Source organism: Apodemus sylvaticus, chromosome 9, assembly GCF_947179515.1.
Source record: "Apodemus sylvaticus chromosome 9, mApoSyl1.1, whole genome shotgun sequence".
NCBI lineage: Eukaryota > Metazoa > Chordata > Mammalia > Rodentia > Muridae > Apodemus > Apodemus sylvaticus.
In genome coordinates, this window is record NC_067480.1 from 91,334,856 (window position 1) to 91,350,307 (window position 15,452).

Below are 15,452 nucleotides of genomic sequence, written 5' to 3' on the forward strand. Positions count from 1 at the left end.
GTTAGCCCAAAAACCAACACAACTAATTCTAATACCACTAGATAGCAAACTAGAGGCTGAATATCCAAATCATACAAAATTATCTAGAATTTTAATACTTGATAAAAAATTTGCATGTTAAACTGGGTCTGGTGGTACATGCTTATAATACCAGGAGCTGAAGGTCGAAGCAGGGACCTTGTACATTTCAAGCCAGTTTGACCTGAACAAAATTCTGTCCCCGCAAATATGAATTAATGAAGGTAAGAGTAGAATTGTTTAGGGAGCAAGAGAACAGATGGGACAGAAGAAGAGGGTAAACTTTGTGGGAAGAAATACATTTGTATGAAAATTTCCTTTGTAAACCATGTACTAAAAAATAAAAGTATATGGTAAGCTAATAGGAAATATTTTAAATATATGTTATGCTAATCATTCATTATACTCCTGTGAAGTGAACCTATTGCAGAGCAGTCTGTAACAGCCCTGGAATCACTTAAAGGCCAATTCCCAGTCTGTATTGAAGAGAAAACACTGTAATGTGAAAATCTGATGTCATCAAATCTCTGGCTCACTCTTCTCCGTTTGACGACCAGTCATTTTTAATTATAAATTCTAACTTCCTTCCTGTTCCGCAGGAGAAAAGTTTGCATGTTAAACTTGCCTTGCTTCTATCATTGAGCATGTGCACCACTTTACTTTCAAAACCAACCTTGTCCTTCCAGTTTCCCTTTACACCCACTTGGGAAAGGGAAAACTAATCCTGGAGAAATCTAACTGTTCCCTCCACCTCTCTCTACCCATCCTGCAAAACATTACTAGAGAAAACAACGTGATCACGTGGGATGAAGAACTTACATTGTATTGTTTCTAGACACAAGGCCTACAGAGCTGCACCCTATCTGTCCCTGCCAAATGTCCCCTGAGGGACTGTCCTCCTGGGACTGATAGTCACTAACTTTCTAGCTTTCTCTGTGATTATTACGCATAGACCCCATCTTGGTAACCCTTTTCTCTCTTATATAAAAAGATCTATTTCCCATGCTTCATGACAAATCTTCCCCATGGGCTCTGATTATGCTTATGGGTTTGTGTGTGTGTGTGTGGGGGGGGTGGTCCCTATTGCTGAAGTCACCACGTACTTTGGACATAAGATCCTGAGGACCAAAGCTAGATCTGGTCTAAAAAGCTTCCTCCCTGATGACTAGATTTCATGGTACCAGACAGCACCATGGAAGCTTCCAAAGAAGAAAAGCAACTAATCAATATTCCTGCCCTTCTGTGATTTAACAACAACTAGCATGGCATGATATCTCCAAGGGTAAAATACTACTGTACACATTTTGGCAAGATTCAAGAGCTATTAAATAGGTTTATGCCACTCAACATAAGGGAAATAATCAATGGTTACAAGAAACCTAACTACCTAGAGCTTAGTAAAGTCATGGGATTTTGGAGAACTTACTTACGTTGACTTGTCCGAAGCTTTTTTTCAATATTCTCTTTCCTTTCCAATGTTCTCATCTGTGGCTCTTTCTTGTCAAAATTTTGCCTTACCCAAGACCCGTCAATCTTTAAAAGGATGTATATGAAATCTCATGTTTCCATAATCCAATAAATACCAGTGCTTTAATGCATTTTATAGAGAAAATTTAAAAAAAAAGAGAGGTTTATATTTTAACTCAGTGTTATTTCTTGTCATCAAAGCTAACTTGCATTAGTTCTGACAGTTTTCCAGTGGCTAAATTCAACAAATGTGTTGATTTTCATTCATATGGTATCTATAGTATTTACAATGTATAGTATTTAAAATAGCACTAAATAGTTATTAGTACTATTCTTACCTTATTTTTCTGCACGTATTCCTGATTTCACCACACTCATCAAAAGTAGCATAGTTTATTAATATTTAATTCATTTCACAATCCTAATCCGTTCCTTTTCTAGATTCAAGACCTTCTCGAAAACTATGCGGATACCAAACTAGTACCTAAAACTAATCTCCTATGAAACTACAGATACCTTATCTTCGCTACCAAGTCTCCTTGAGAAGTAATCCATTTATTTCATCCAGCTGTCTAGGACAGAAGTTAGATATCTAGCTTCTTCATTTGCCCAGCTCCCTCACTTCTAGATTCAGTGTACCCCAAGCCCTGCAGATTCTTCTGCCTTAAGAAGTCATTCCCAATTTGGTACAGTGTTAAAGACATTATCCTTTCTCATCTAGATTAGGTAAACTACCTTGACACCCACTCTGTTTGGATCCTGTTTATCCCTAACCTATTTTCTTGTGCCTGTGGGATCAACCTCTGACATGCAAAGCTGAGCACACCACTTCCTGCTTCTAGTTCTATAATCAGGGATAATATAAATTTTAATTAGTTTGGCACAGAGGCCCCCATGATCCAGATTCATGCCACTCTCATTTCTTCAGTTATTCCCACCTGACAGAGAATGAAAGAACTGTCAACGCTACACAATGAAGGGTTCATTCTTTCATTTCCCAGTTTTCAGACATGCTGTGTTCAGTGGGGGGGGGGGGTTATTTACTTCCCATTAGCTCTCCTTGCCAGTCAACCAGATAAATAACCATATTTGTGTTGTATGTGGGGTATAGTGTGCATGTGTGTGTATGTGTGTATGTGTGTATGTGTGTGTATGTGTATGTGTGTGTGTGTTTATATATGTATATATATATATATACATATGAATTGTGTGTGGATTATGCACGCATGTGTGTGTACCCATAAGCATACCCATATATCTTGAGGACAGAGAAAGGTGTGTAATGTCCTGTGGTACATTCCCATCTTCTTCCCTTGAGATAGTGTCTTTGCATTTCAGGAAAGCCAGAAAACCTCCTTGTCCTCCTTCCCTTTCTGAGACCACAACGGCTGGGATTACAGTAGAGCACACAGCTTTGCTAAGCTTCTATGTGGATGATGGGGATTGGAACGCAGGCCCTTAGTCTTCTGCAGCCCTCTTACCCACTAAGTAATCTTTCCAGCTCCCAACCACACCAATCTTACCCTGTAGCTGGACTTTGGTAGTTCTGCTTAGTTCTCACCTTGTATTTGCAGTCCTCCACCGAGGCTTCCTCAAGTGCCTCTTGTATGTGTCCCATGTCACCTTCTGCATAGCCCTGCGGAATCACCTCTCACCCTATGCTACAAGTACTTCTTATCACCTAGGCTCCCGCATTTGACTGCACACCACTCAAGGTGAGGATTAGGTCTTAATCCTCTTTGTGAGGTCTGTAAAATTGTACACTTTGCGGATTATATTTTAAATGCTTGCTAAGTGTCCTGGAGCCTAAAGAAGAAAAGAGAGCATGTGATTCAATTACCCTAGAAAACTTCTTCCTTTTTTTTTTTTAATTGAAAAACTTCAAGATCAAAGAACTACTTTCTAGCTCAGGTTGGCCTGACTATTAAGCTTTCTTAAATCATTCAGTAATGTGAACTCTAACTCAGATATGCTCAGTTGATTCACAATCTGGTTTCTCTCTTGTTTCTCTGTTCCCATTCATATCACTACACGCTGTGAAGAGAATGAGAACAAAGTTTAATTTCAGTGACAGGACAAAAAAAGTTCTCTTCTTAAAGATCACACTGCCCTTCTTTCTTATCAGGAAATTCTTCATGCTTTATGATCACTTTCTTGTCTAGTTTGACATGGGATGAATGAAGAGCGGGGAATCTGAAAAGTTATTCACAGAGGGTGGTTTCACTAGGAGGCAGAGTGTCTTCTGCTCCTCTTTGTTCCCATGGTTGTTATACACATGTGGGTAAGACGTCACACAGCTCTCTTGAGCCATGCAGCTAGGAAGTCCAGGATGGAAGTCATGCTAAGAGTTAAGAGCAGGAGAAGAAAGGAAAAGTAAGGAGCTGATGTCACATGCCTTTTTGGGACTCATGTGCCGTTGCTGATAAGTCTAATACAAGGATTCCCTCATATAAGGAGCCAACTAAAGCTTGATCATACTGTGCATCCAGGCCTAATGGACGATAATCTTAGATTGAATCTTTCTCTGTATAAGAATCATCTGATTGGTTTTTTTTTTTCTGGAGTTAGAGCTAAGGCTAATCCAGCTAGCAAATCTATTTTCTTCCTTCTAGAATTGTATTAGAAAAAGCACTTAAGGAGAAATGTCAAAGAAACATAAGAAAAAATATTTTTCAAATATTTCAAAAATATATACAAAACAACTCAAACAATAAATGCATACTACATTTTAAAGGTAAGGAAAATTACTATGAAGGCCTTAATCTTCTCATTACTAAACTGTAAATACAAGAACTCCCCTGATCAACAGATTTCAAAGTCAACAATAAGTTATCCTTTAATGGAAAAAATGATTTAAGTAGATAATAATATAGCCATTAAATAGAATAGTTTTGAAAATAGTTATGTCCATATGTCATTATAGTAAAACAAAAACCTCTAATATGCACAGGAAAAAAAACAGAACAAAGTAAAGTATTTATAGTATGTTATTTGTATAGGTGAAAGAGAAAGAGATGTAAAGTGAAATCTTTTGGAAGAGACACAGATTCTCAGCTCTTCAAAGCAAGACTAATAGATCGAGAACTGATACAAATCACTAGATATTGGAGATAGAATTTGATTCCAGAAATTAATGATAATACAAGGATGTTTTGGGGAATAATGTTATCTATATTAAGGAATTTGAGCTTGAAAGGCAAGCAAAAGTCTGTGATATAGAAGGTTTAGCATAAACAAACACTGAATCTGTTTCCAGTTTGCAACTCTTTCCCAAAGGATAATTGTGTGACCAGGCAGGACCTCTCATAGAAAATGGAGGCAGATATTTCTCCTTGTTGATCACAGACTTGCTCACAGGTCTTGCCTGTATAAGCAAAAATTTAGAGGGTTAGAATATTAAAGGTTTTTCAAATTTGTTTTTAAGTCATTCCCCAAGCCAGGTAATTATTTTTCTTTCTGTTTTTTGAAACCGGGTTTCTCTGTATAACAGCCCAGATTGTCCTGGAACCCAACCTGTAGACCAAGCTGTCCTCAAACTCAGAGATCTGCCTGACTGTGCCTCCTGAGTGCTGGGATTAAAGGCATATGTGACCATGCCCAGGTCTTTTAAATTTGCTTTAAAATTTTGTTAACTTTTTTATATGTATTACTGTTCTGTCTGCATGTGTATTCCTGCACACTGCTTTGCACATGCATTGGGCATGCCTTGAGTCTGTGGAGGCCAGAAGAAGGCTTAGATGTCCCTTAAACTGGAGTTAGAGATGGTTGTGGGCCACCATGTGGTTGCTGGGAATAGGTCCCTGGCCCTCTGGAAAAGAAGACAATACCCTTACCTGGTGGGCCCTCTCTTTAGCCTCAAAATGTTTCGATATATACTTTCCAATGTCTGTCGCTAAATCATCTTTCTACATTTGAGAAACAGCTGTTCAGATATTTTGCCCATTTTTAAAAAGTGGGTGACTTATCTTCTTTCAGCTGAGTTCTCTCTCTTCTTCTTCCTTACAGATTTTTTTTTAAATTTAAGCCTTTTATCAGCTATAACATTTGCAAATATTTTCTCCCAATCTGTGAGATTGAATTATTTCCTTTTCTTGACAGAATTATGACAGAAATTCAAATGAAAACCACACAGAGATATTTCTTAATGCCTGTTGCCCTGACTGTTATCAAAAGGCTAAAAATGCTGGAAAGGATGTAGAGAAAGAATGTTAAGCACAGTTTCTGGGAATGTTAAGAGTTACAATTATTTTGGAAACCATAGAGGCTTCTTAAAACTCTAAAAATAGAATCACTACTATTATTTGACATACATCTAAAGAAATTTGGGGGGAATTACCCATATTTCTATTTATATGACTATTATTTACCAAACTGAGATGGTAAATCACACTAGATACTGCCATCAAGTAATAAATACAGAAAGCATAACCATCAAGTAATAAATACAGAAAGCATAAATGGTATACAGACATACTAGAATACAAAATAGCCTTCAAAATGTTGTTATTTGTGTCAATGGGGCTATGGTAGAAAGCAAATACTGTATAATCTCACTTCTGAACAAAATCTTAAAAAGTCAGTCTTGGAATCAGTGAGATGTTTCTGCACTTACTAAGCCTCATGACTTAAGTTCAGTGTTTGGAACACATATGCTGGAAGGAGAGACTCAGACCTCAGTTCACACACATTGAATGGATGAATGAAGAATGAGTGAGTGAGTGAGTGAGTGAGTGAGTGAATGAGGTATTGAATAAATGAATGAATGAACGAATGGAAGGAGAGAGGTTAAAATGAATAAAGAAAGTTAAGTCAGTTTCAGAACCATAGAACATAGCACATTACCAGAAAATGGTAATCAGTTGGAGACAGAAAGCGTGTTGATCAAAGATTGCAGAGTTACAGTTACACTGAAGAATAATGTTAATGATCTGTGACTATACATGTTCACCACAGTTTAAAATTTTTTTAAAGTTTCCGTCATAAAAAGTAAATGAAGTTATCTCCATTTGTTAGATCTTTCTAAAATACATACTGAGATCAAAGTAACACACCCAATCTCATGCACATCCTTAATCACTGTCTTTCAATTAGAAATGCATTGGTTTTTTTAGTTGCCCAGGGGAGCTGTAATACTGTAACTTTTGCCACGAGGCCACTAGGTTTCTTGTATCCCATCATTCAAGGGACAGATGAAAATATGGTGCAATTGGCTTGGCCCCATCTGTCATAGGCAAATCTTCAACTTTGCAATTTATACCCGCATCCAGTAAATATGACCTAAACTAGCCACACCCCAACCAACTGTTAAAGAAACAGATGCTTTCAGGATGTCCACTAGGTTATCTATTCCACAATATTAATAATAGACAGCAAACTAATACAACAATCAAGGAACACAATGAATTACAGAGGAATAAGTCTCCTGTAAGTAATCACAACTTAGTTCAGAGGAAGATGTTGGAATTCATATCTCTCTCTCTCTCTCTCTCTCTCTCTCTCTCTCTCTCTGTGTGTGTGTGTGTGTGTGTGTGTGTGTGTGTAGTTTATTTATATGTATGCAAGTTTAAAGAACTCTAGAAAAAATATGAAACCAGGTAATTGCCACTCAGAAACCAATGGGGAAGTATATCTTCTCAATGGAAGGGGCACTGGGTATGTAACAACCACCACTGAACTTGACTGTGCAAAACAAGTTTTGTTTTGTTTTGTTTTTAAAGGTGGGGAAACCCCAAGTTCACTGTATTGTGTTTTTTTTTTAAGATTTATTTATTGTATTTATATGAGTATATTGTAGCTATCCTTATACACACCAGAAGAGGGCATTAGACCCCATTACAGATGGTTGTGAGCCACCATGTGGGTGCTAGGAATTGAACTCAGGACCTCTGGAAGTGCTTTTAACTGCTGAGCCATCTCTCCAGCCCGCAAAAGTGCTTTAATCATAATAATGATAGATCAATAATATAAAGTAAACCTCATGTACAAGCTATAAATCATTACCCTCACAGATGGGCTTGACATTTTCTGCACCTTTTATTTTCCCACAGATTGTGTTCAAGAGGAAGAATAGAAATCTATAGCCCACAAGCTAAAAATTTCTCTGTACGAAGTTTCTGTATAGGCATAGCATACTATCATTTCTGTGCCTGTGGGATCTATGGGATCACAGAACGTTCCTGGCTGGGTTGTTCAGGACACATGCTGCAGCAATTGAAGGTTAAATATTAGATGTATTCCATGTTGAGGAAATAGAACTACACCTAAGGAGTCATTATTTCTGTTATAGTAGTTAAACAATTGCCACATATATTTTTGAATAGCTGTGTGTATAGATGCTCATATGCTATGGCACAGGATGGAGGTCAACAGATACCTCCTGGTGTCAGCCCTATCTTTCTACCTTTGTTAGGCTGGGTCTTTTGTTTGCTAGAGAATAGTTCAGGGCTAGTTAGCTGATGAAATTCCAGGGATTCTCCCATGTCTTCATCCCATTTTCACTCAGGCACTAATATGTCTGTCTTCATATAGATTTGGGGACTAAATCTCAAGACTTTACCCACTGAGACCTCTCCTCAGCTCAAAAGTATCGTATGGCTCAAAGGGCATGGCTCTCCAGGGTCATTTCACCACTTAAATGATCAAGTAAGTGTCACAAACACACCTTACAGGTTGAGATCTTAGTTTTCTCTTCTCCTTTATTTGGCATCTTCTCCATCATGTTTCTTAACTACAAATTAGCATTGAAGGGAGTTTAAACTTTCCTGGTATTTATTCAATAACCTTCCATAATCTATATTTCATCTAACATAATTTTGTAATAACATCTTATTTTTCCCTTAGCCACCCTTGAATTAACAGTCAACTTTGATGTAAATTTTAAAAGCTGTGTCCTGGTTGTTTTGAACATTTAAATGACAAAAAATATTTTTGCATATGGCAATATTGATAAATACACCTTATTTATGTGATGTATTTTTAAAATAACATTAAAGAATAATTTTTTACTATTAAGTAGATTACTTTCATCACATTTCAGCTTTTACTTAGGTTCTCCAACATGAACCTTTTTATGTGTAATGAATCCATTCATGGTGCATAGCAATGACTTTAGGAGTGAAACGATTTAGGAAACCATGCTAACAACATGATGGCTGATATATGTGTGTGTGTGTGTGTGTGTGTGTATGTGTGTGTGTTTTAGCCATGTAATGAACTGTTTAATAGATGTATCATTGACTTTCTAAGCTATTATCCTGTAAAATTCAAATAGCTTAATCCTAAAAGCAAGCCACATGAAGATTTTAACTGGGTTAGAAATTGTTGGCAAATGTAATGGTTGCTTTGTAGTTTTATTTGACTAATAATTGAATATATTTATGCACTTAAGTATTTAATGCACTCATATTTCATAATGATTAATCAAGAAAATTAACACACCTATCACCTTACATAATTGTTTCTGGCCACATTTAAAATCTGTCTTTTGAACACTTTTAAAACATAATGTATTATTTTTATTAGAGTAACCACTCAATGAAGCAATGATTAAACAAAATCTTTTTATTGGGTTTACAGTTTCAGTGGGTTAATGTCCACAATGGCAGCATGTATGTACGGTGGAACAGCTGATATCTCACATCTCAAACACCAAACAGAAGGCATAGAGTACAGTAGGAATGACCAGAGGGTTTTGAGACTTTAAACCTTGCTCCCAGGGACACATCTCCAAGGCCAAACATAGTAGGTTTCCCCAAATTTTTCTACCAATTGGGGACCTTGTACTCAAACATATGAGCTTGGGGTCATTCCTATTTAAACTAGCTTTTTTTTTTGCTTTAAAAACAAACGAGTGAAGACCAACATTTTCAAATAATCTGGACCCCTGGGAGCTCCCAGAGACCAAGCCACCAACCAAAGAGCATGCATGGGCTGGTCCAAGGTGCCCAACACATATGTAACAGAGGGCTGCCACATCTGGAATCAGAGGATGGCCTTAACCCTGTAGAAAATTGATTCACCAGGGTGGAGAGATTCTGGGATAGGTGAGCAGCTCTCTCAAAGACCAAGGGAAGCAAGGGAAGACCAGAGGCCAAGGGACAGAAGGGGGGCAATGTTTGGGATGTAAACAAATAAAAAATATATGTCAAGGGTTGGATTCTTAGATATCTTTATATTTTTTTCCATGTCTTAAAGGAAGGCTAACTTGATTTTCCTTCCCATATTTCTAATGACAAAATATAGTCCTTGCCATTAATTTTCCTAATATTCTTGAATTATATTACATTGTTCATTTTATATCCTTTAAATAGAAGTAAATCATTCCACGTACATCTAAGATAGATGTAAAACAACAGAGAAGACATGTAAACATCTATAGAGATGAAAGACTTGTTAATAAGTCTGAGTTTCTAAATAAGAAGGCATGTCAGAAGAAATTCGATTACATAAAAATTATATTACCATGCTAGTAGACAAAGGAAGTGCAGGGCTGTAGCAGCCCTTAATTTTAGCGTACAAGCTCATGAACTCTCATTTGACAAATGAATTCAAATTAGCTGTGATAGGATTGCTCTCATCTGGACTAAAATAGCATGAAGGGTTGTAAGGAAAGGTAATGATTAACAGCAAAGTATTGAATCACAGAATTTTATTTCCCTGAGAAAAAAAGGTCCAATATATTTGAAACATTTAAAATACATCTATTCGTGCAACTGTCTGACAAGAAATAGGAGAGGGAAGAGAAGAGAAGGAAAAGGAAGGGGAGGGAAGGAAAGGGAAGGGAAAGGGAAAGGGAAAAGGAAAAACTTGATATAGTTTCTGCTTTTTATAGGTAGTGTATATTATGGATAATGCTCTAATAGTATGCACTGAAAGCCTATAGGACTAATATTCTATAGCACCCAATAACAAAGATTGACATTAAATATTAAGTGCATATCTAAATTGTTTCTATTTCTCATATCATTGCCATATGGAAAGTAATAAATTTATTACTTATAGATTTACATATATAAGAACAATAACTAGAAAAGTAAATGCCATGAATTATGTGTGCTGAGTTTATATGTGTTATACATATTGACAAGACGTCTTTAAAAGGCAAATGCCATCTTAATTCTATAATCTCTCCCTACCCATCCTTATATCTACAACTCATTTGTCTATCGCTTGTCTGTCTATGGGCCTATCTGTCTACACTGCAGACAAACCTAAGCCTTTTAAATGCTAGGAAAGTGAGTTTCCAACAAGATATGCTCCTAGTCTAATCAGTAGCATTTTCAAGATGAAAGAAGAAACCCATTTTCTTCTCTTTTAGAGTGGCCAGTAAATTGGAAATCTGGAATTGATGGTCTGCTTAGGGATTAGTGTCCCTTCACTGTTACAGCTGGCTGTTATTATCATTATTTTTGCTGTTAAAATAATGACTACACTGACTTTCACGAACTTAATATGGAATAAGAAACAGAAATACATTTTGAATATAAGCATCAGATTTTGAATGACTGCTTAGAACAATATTAACTAACACCAATAAATAATTCATTAGGGTATGGTCTTGACTGTTTTGATAGTCACCATACTGATTTACTGTGTGTATGCACATGTGTGTGTGTGTGTGTGTGTGTGTAAAAAGCCTGTGTAAATGTCACAGCCCGAGAAGGTTAACACGGGAAGGACAATATGTCGAGCCTGAGGAAATTTAATAAGCTTTGCTAAAACTGTAGTGCAAAATTTAAACCCAGGAGTTCTGATTTCCAAGAATTTTTTCCATTCACCTCCTCATGGACAGAGCTTTCAATTTTTGAATCTCAAATCTGTCGTACAGCTCCCGATTGCCTCAGTGCTTCAAAAGAAGGCAAATCACTATTGTCTGTGATAGCCAGGGAAGGTTTTAGACAAAAAGAAAAGAGGACTTATTAAAAAGTGTATGTAATGAGTACACAGGAGAACGAAAGGCGAGAAGATGCACTAGATGGAAAATCACCGCAGCCCAGAGATGAGGAAGTGTAAGACTGGTTCTGGAAAATGCAGGAACCAGTCAGGACAGTGCAGGACAGAGCATGTGCTTCATGCTGTAAAAAGTCTTTACTATGTAATGGGTGGCTTGAAGCAATGCACAGCTCTGAAATCGTAGTTCTGAGGCACAGAAGTCTAAATGTGCAATGTTAAATGTGCCAGAAGGGCCCGGTCTTCTGGAAGCCCTTATGGTTCCAAAGGGAGCATCCGTCCCTGCTTCTGCATCTGAATGTTGGGTGCTTTTCTTCATTCAGAGCTCTTTCTCTGTATCACTTCAATCTCTTTGCACAGGTTCTCATCCTTTGTCTCTCATATATGGGTGCTTGTGAATGTATGGGGTCCACTGAGATAATCTGCGATCAAATTTAGGCACCTCTGCAATGTCCTTTGTAATGGATGAAGCATATTCCCTGATCTTGAGGACCAGGATTTGCAAATGGAATGAAGCCGTTTCTGTCTATCATCAGAAAGGACCCATAAGTTCACACCACATCTTGAGAGATGCCCTTTTCCTTGGAGATTGGAGAAAGCTAGTGGAGCTTATTCAGGCAGGGAAACACCATAATTCAAGTAATATATTAAGTAGACTAGCATGGTATTTGATGAATGATTCCTTTATAGCAATAGTTCTCAAAATTAGCATCTATAAAAGTCACGTTTGGAGTTAATTATAAAATGAGTTCCCAAGATTGTTTATTGCTGGAGATTCTCATTAGTGATTCCTTTAAAGAGCCCAGAAATAATCATTTTCACATAATTCCTACACAGGAGGTCTAAGATCATTATTTGAGAAAGACTAGGATGTTTTTTATGGACTAATGTATCTATAAAATTTATCTCAATACCATGATAATTACAGTGCAATAGGAGCTACTAGACCAATCATAAAGATAAGTTACTATTTCTGATGAAGGAGAGAGATGTAAAAACTGGGCACCCCATTTACTAATGCTGTCCTAAGCACTATGTAGTAGTAGTAGTAGTAGTAGTAGTAGTAATTCATTTAGATTCACAGTCGTAATGACATTAAATGTGTAGCATGATAAACCAATTTTATGGATCAAAAGTTCAAAAGATTTAACAGATTTACCCATATCATAAAACTAGAAAAAATATGAAAACTCACATTTGGTTATTGTTCTTCTGATTTATAAATCCATACATTGTCTTCTATGATTTTTAGCAAGATTGTAATCCATATCAGATTAGCCATTCTATTCATAAAATTTCATTGTAAAATTAATAGCTATTAAATAGGTATACCTGATAATATTTTCAAATAGTATTCAATTACTTTTATGTGTGTTATTATTTTACCTGTCTGCATATACATCAGATATGTGCACAGTACCCAAAGAGACTGGGAGAGGGCACCAGGTTCACTAGGAATAAAGAGAATTGAACCCAGAAAAACAGCCAGTGATACTAACCTCTGAACTGGCTCCCATCACCTACCCATTATATTTTTAATGTGAAATGAAAGCAATGCCAAAGATCCAGGAAATGGGGTTGTATCTCTCTGGATTGTCTTTGGATCTTGAGCAGATCTCTTAATCTCTCTGCTCTGTTTCATGACATCTTGCTATAAGACCAAATAAACAAATCCCCAGGTTCCTGTATCAGACTACATGTATAGGAATTTTTAGGGATCTATTTGTTTTTATGTGATGTGTATGGTCATTTTGCCTATATGCATCTCTGCCCTATGTGCATGAAGTACATGTAGAGGCCAGACAAGACATCAAAACCCTCTTGGACTAGAGTTATAGATGTTTATGAGCTGCCATGTGGGTGGTGGGAACTGAGCCCTGGTCCTCTGCAAAAGTAACAAGTATTTTTAACCACTATATCATCTCTCCGTCTAGCCAGGCTAGACATTTTATGAATACAGTAATTATGAATCACACCAAATAAGAACACCCCATACTAACAGAATCATAGCTTCCCATGAGAGTAATTCTACATAGTGGCAGAAACTCGGTTGAAGTGTAGCTAAAGCTAGTAAAGAAAGTCACATGTTTAAGATCTATCTTGAATCTATGGGAATAGGACGCAAAGGAAATATCCTTATCCATGATTCAAGGGGTCAATGAGATAAATAACACAGTATAGCCAAAAGACAAAATAAGCAAAATGTTTTTTAAGAATGAAAATAATAGATTTAGAAGCATAAGTGAAGAGAACTCCTTGCCTATGAGACTAACGTTAATTCAGAGACACTCTGACAAAGATAGTGAAATATGACCATCCACTGTAAAGCAGCAAAGGCAGCAGAAGATTAAGCTGTGAGCTCACAGAAATGCAAAGCAGTGGCAAAGACAGTAAAGCTTAAGAAAAGAAAATAAGAAAGGAGTATAGGGAAGGAGGGTGGGAAGGAGAGGAAAGGGAGAGTGATGGAGTGAAGGAAAGACAGAGGAAAGGAGGAAAGAAGGAATGGAGGAGTATGAAGGGAGGGATGGAAGGAGGGAGGAAGGGAGAGAGGGACAAAAGAAGGAAGATGGGTGGACAGAAGGACTAACTTAAAGGCACAGTGTCTGAAGTTCTCCATTAACTGACAATGGATCAAATAGTAAAGGTCACTCCTACTTCAAATACTGATAGATAGGCTTTGGACTGTGTCTCTGACAACATCCCTGTCTTAATGGCGTTAAAACCTGACTTCAATATACATATCAGGCACCAGAAGGAGGAGAAGGAAAGGAATACATGATTCTTGCCAAGTCTTTCATTAGTCCAGGCATGCTGGTAGCCTCTGGTTTGATGGTGGCAATCCAGCAAGCTCTGAGTTTAGATTGGGTATTCAAGGGGCGATCACGAGAAATGATATTGACACTTGAGTGTCCCAGTGGAAGTGAGAGTAACCATGTACCATCCAACCCATGAAGAGCTCTTTGGGGAATGGAGGGAGTTACCAGGGAGGCACAGGAGGAACGCGTGAGGACTGTGCAGGCAACCATTGCAACATCACTGCCAAGAAGAGGTGCTGTATGAGGAGAGGAGAGTCTCCGAGTAGGAAGCCACTGAATTCTTATTTTCAGAAGAGTGCAAAACCAATCATGGCTCTGTGAAAGCATTTTCTCTATTAGAACACAAACACACTCCCACTTACATCCATTGCCGGCTCCTTTACTACTTATATGTTGAAGCTGAATATTATTAAGTGTGGTTCAGGCTGCCCTTGAACTTACTCTGCAACCTAGGAAAGCCCTGAACTCACGAATCATTCAGCTTTCCATCCACACAGTTGTGATTACAAGCTTCAGCCAACAAATACAGGTAATACTCAGGTTTCACCAGCCAACAATTTCACAAGTTTGAACACAGGATGAAATATTGATGCATATAGCTCAAATTTGATGAAATAAATTTCTGATTTATTGTCCATATCGAGTTCAGATGGTACCAGATGCATATATGATAGAAGGTGGTGGCGTCGCCTTTGAAAACGGCAGGTAGGGTGGTGGGGCATGTCTTATATTTAATGACAGCTCTACCTCCATCTTTTCCTGCAGTGGACACTGATATTTTTCAAAACAATTTTCATTGTGAGGCCAGAAAAACTTTTCTACAAGAAACCTTAGCCAAGTAAGGGGTCTTAAGATCTGAGCAGCATTTTAGACGTGTGCTATGTCAGAGCAAGGTTAGAATTTTGACCCATCTAGACAGCATGCTCTATGAAAGCACAACTGGGCCCTTGTTTTTGTTATTGTTGTTGTTGCTTTATATATCTTAACAGGAATGAGCTCTTCATTCAGTGAACAAATGTTGCTCACTTATCCCAATAGCATCTTTAATTCCTCCATTTGCAGCACTCACTGCATGTTCATGTATGAACTATTTATTGAATTATTTTCAGGAAAAAAAGAGAGCTAGCATACTTCTATATTTCAATTCAAAAGGAGCAGCTGATAGAACATAAGCACATCTGAAACAAAACCCAAAAGGGAACT

General features: G+C 37.4%; 1 protein-coding gene across 2 annotated transcripts in view; it reads right to left on the reverse strand.

Annotated features, from left to right (window-relative positions):
• The window catches only part of Kcnq5 (potassium voltage-gated channel subfamily Q member 5), a 557,693-nt gene that overhangs the window by 451,605 nt on the left and 90,636 nt on the right, over positions 1-15,452 (reverse strand). The window lies entirely within an intron of this gene.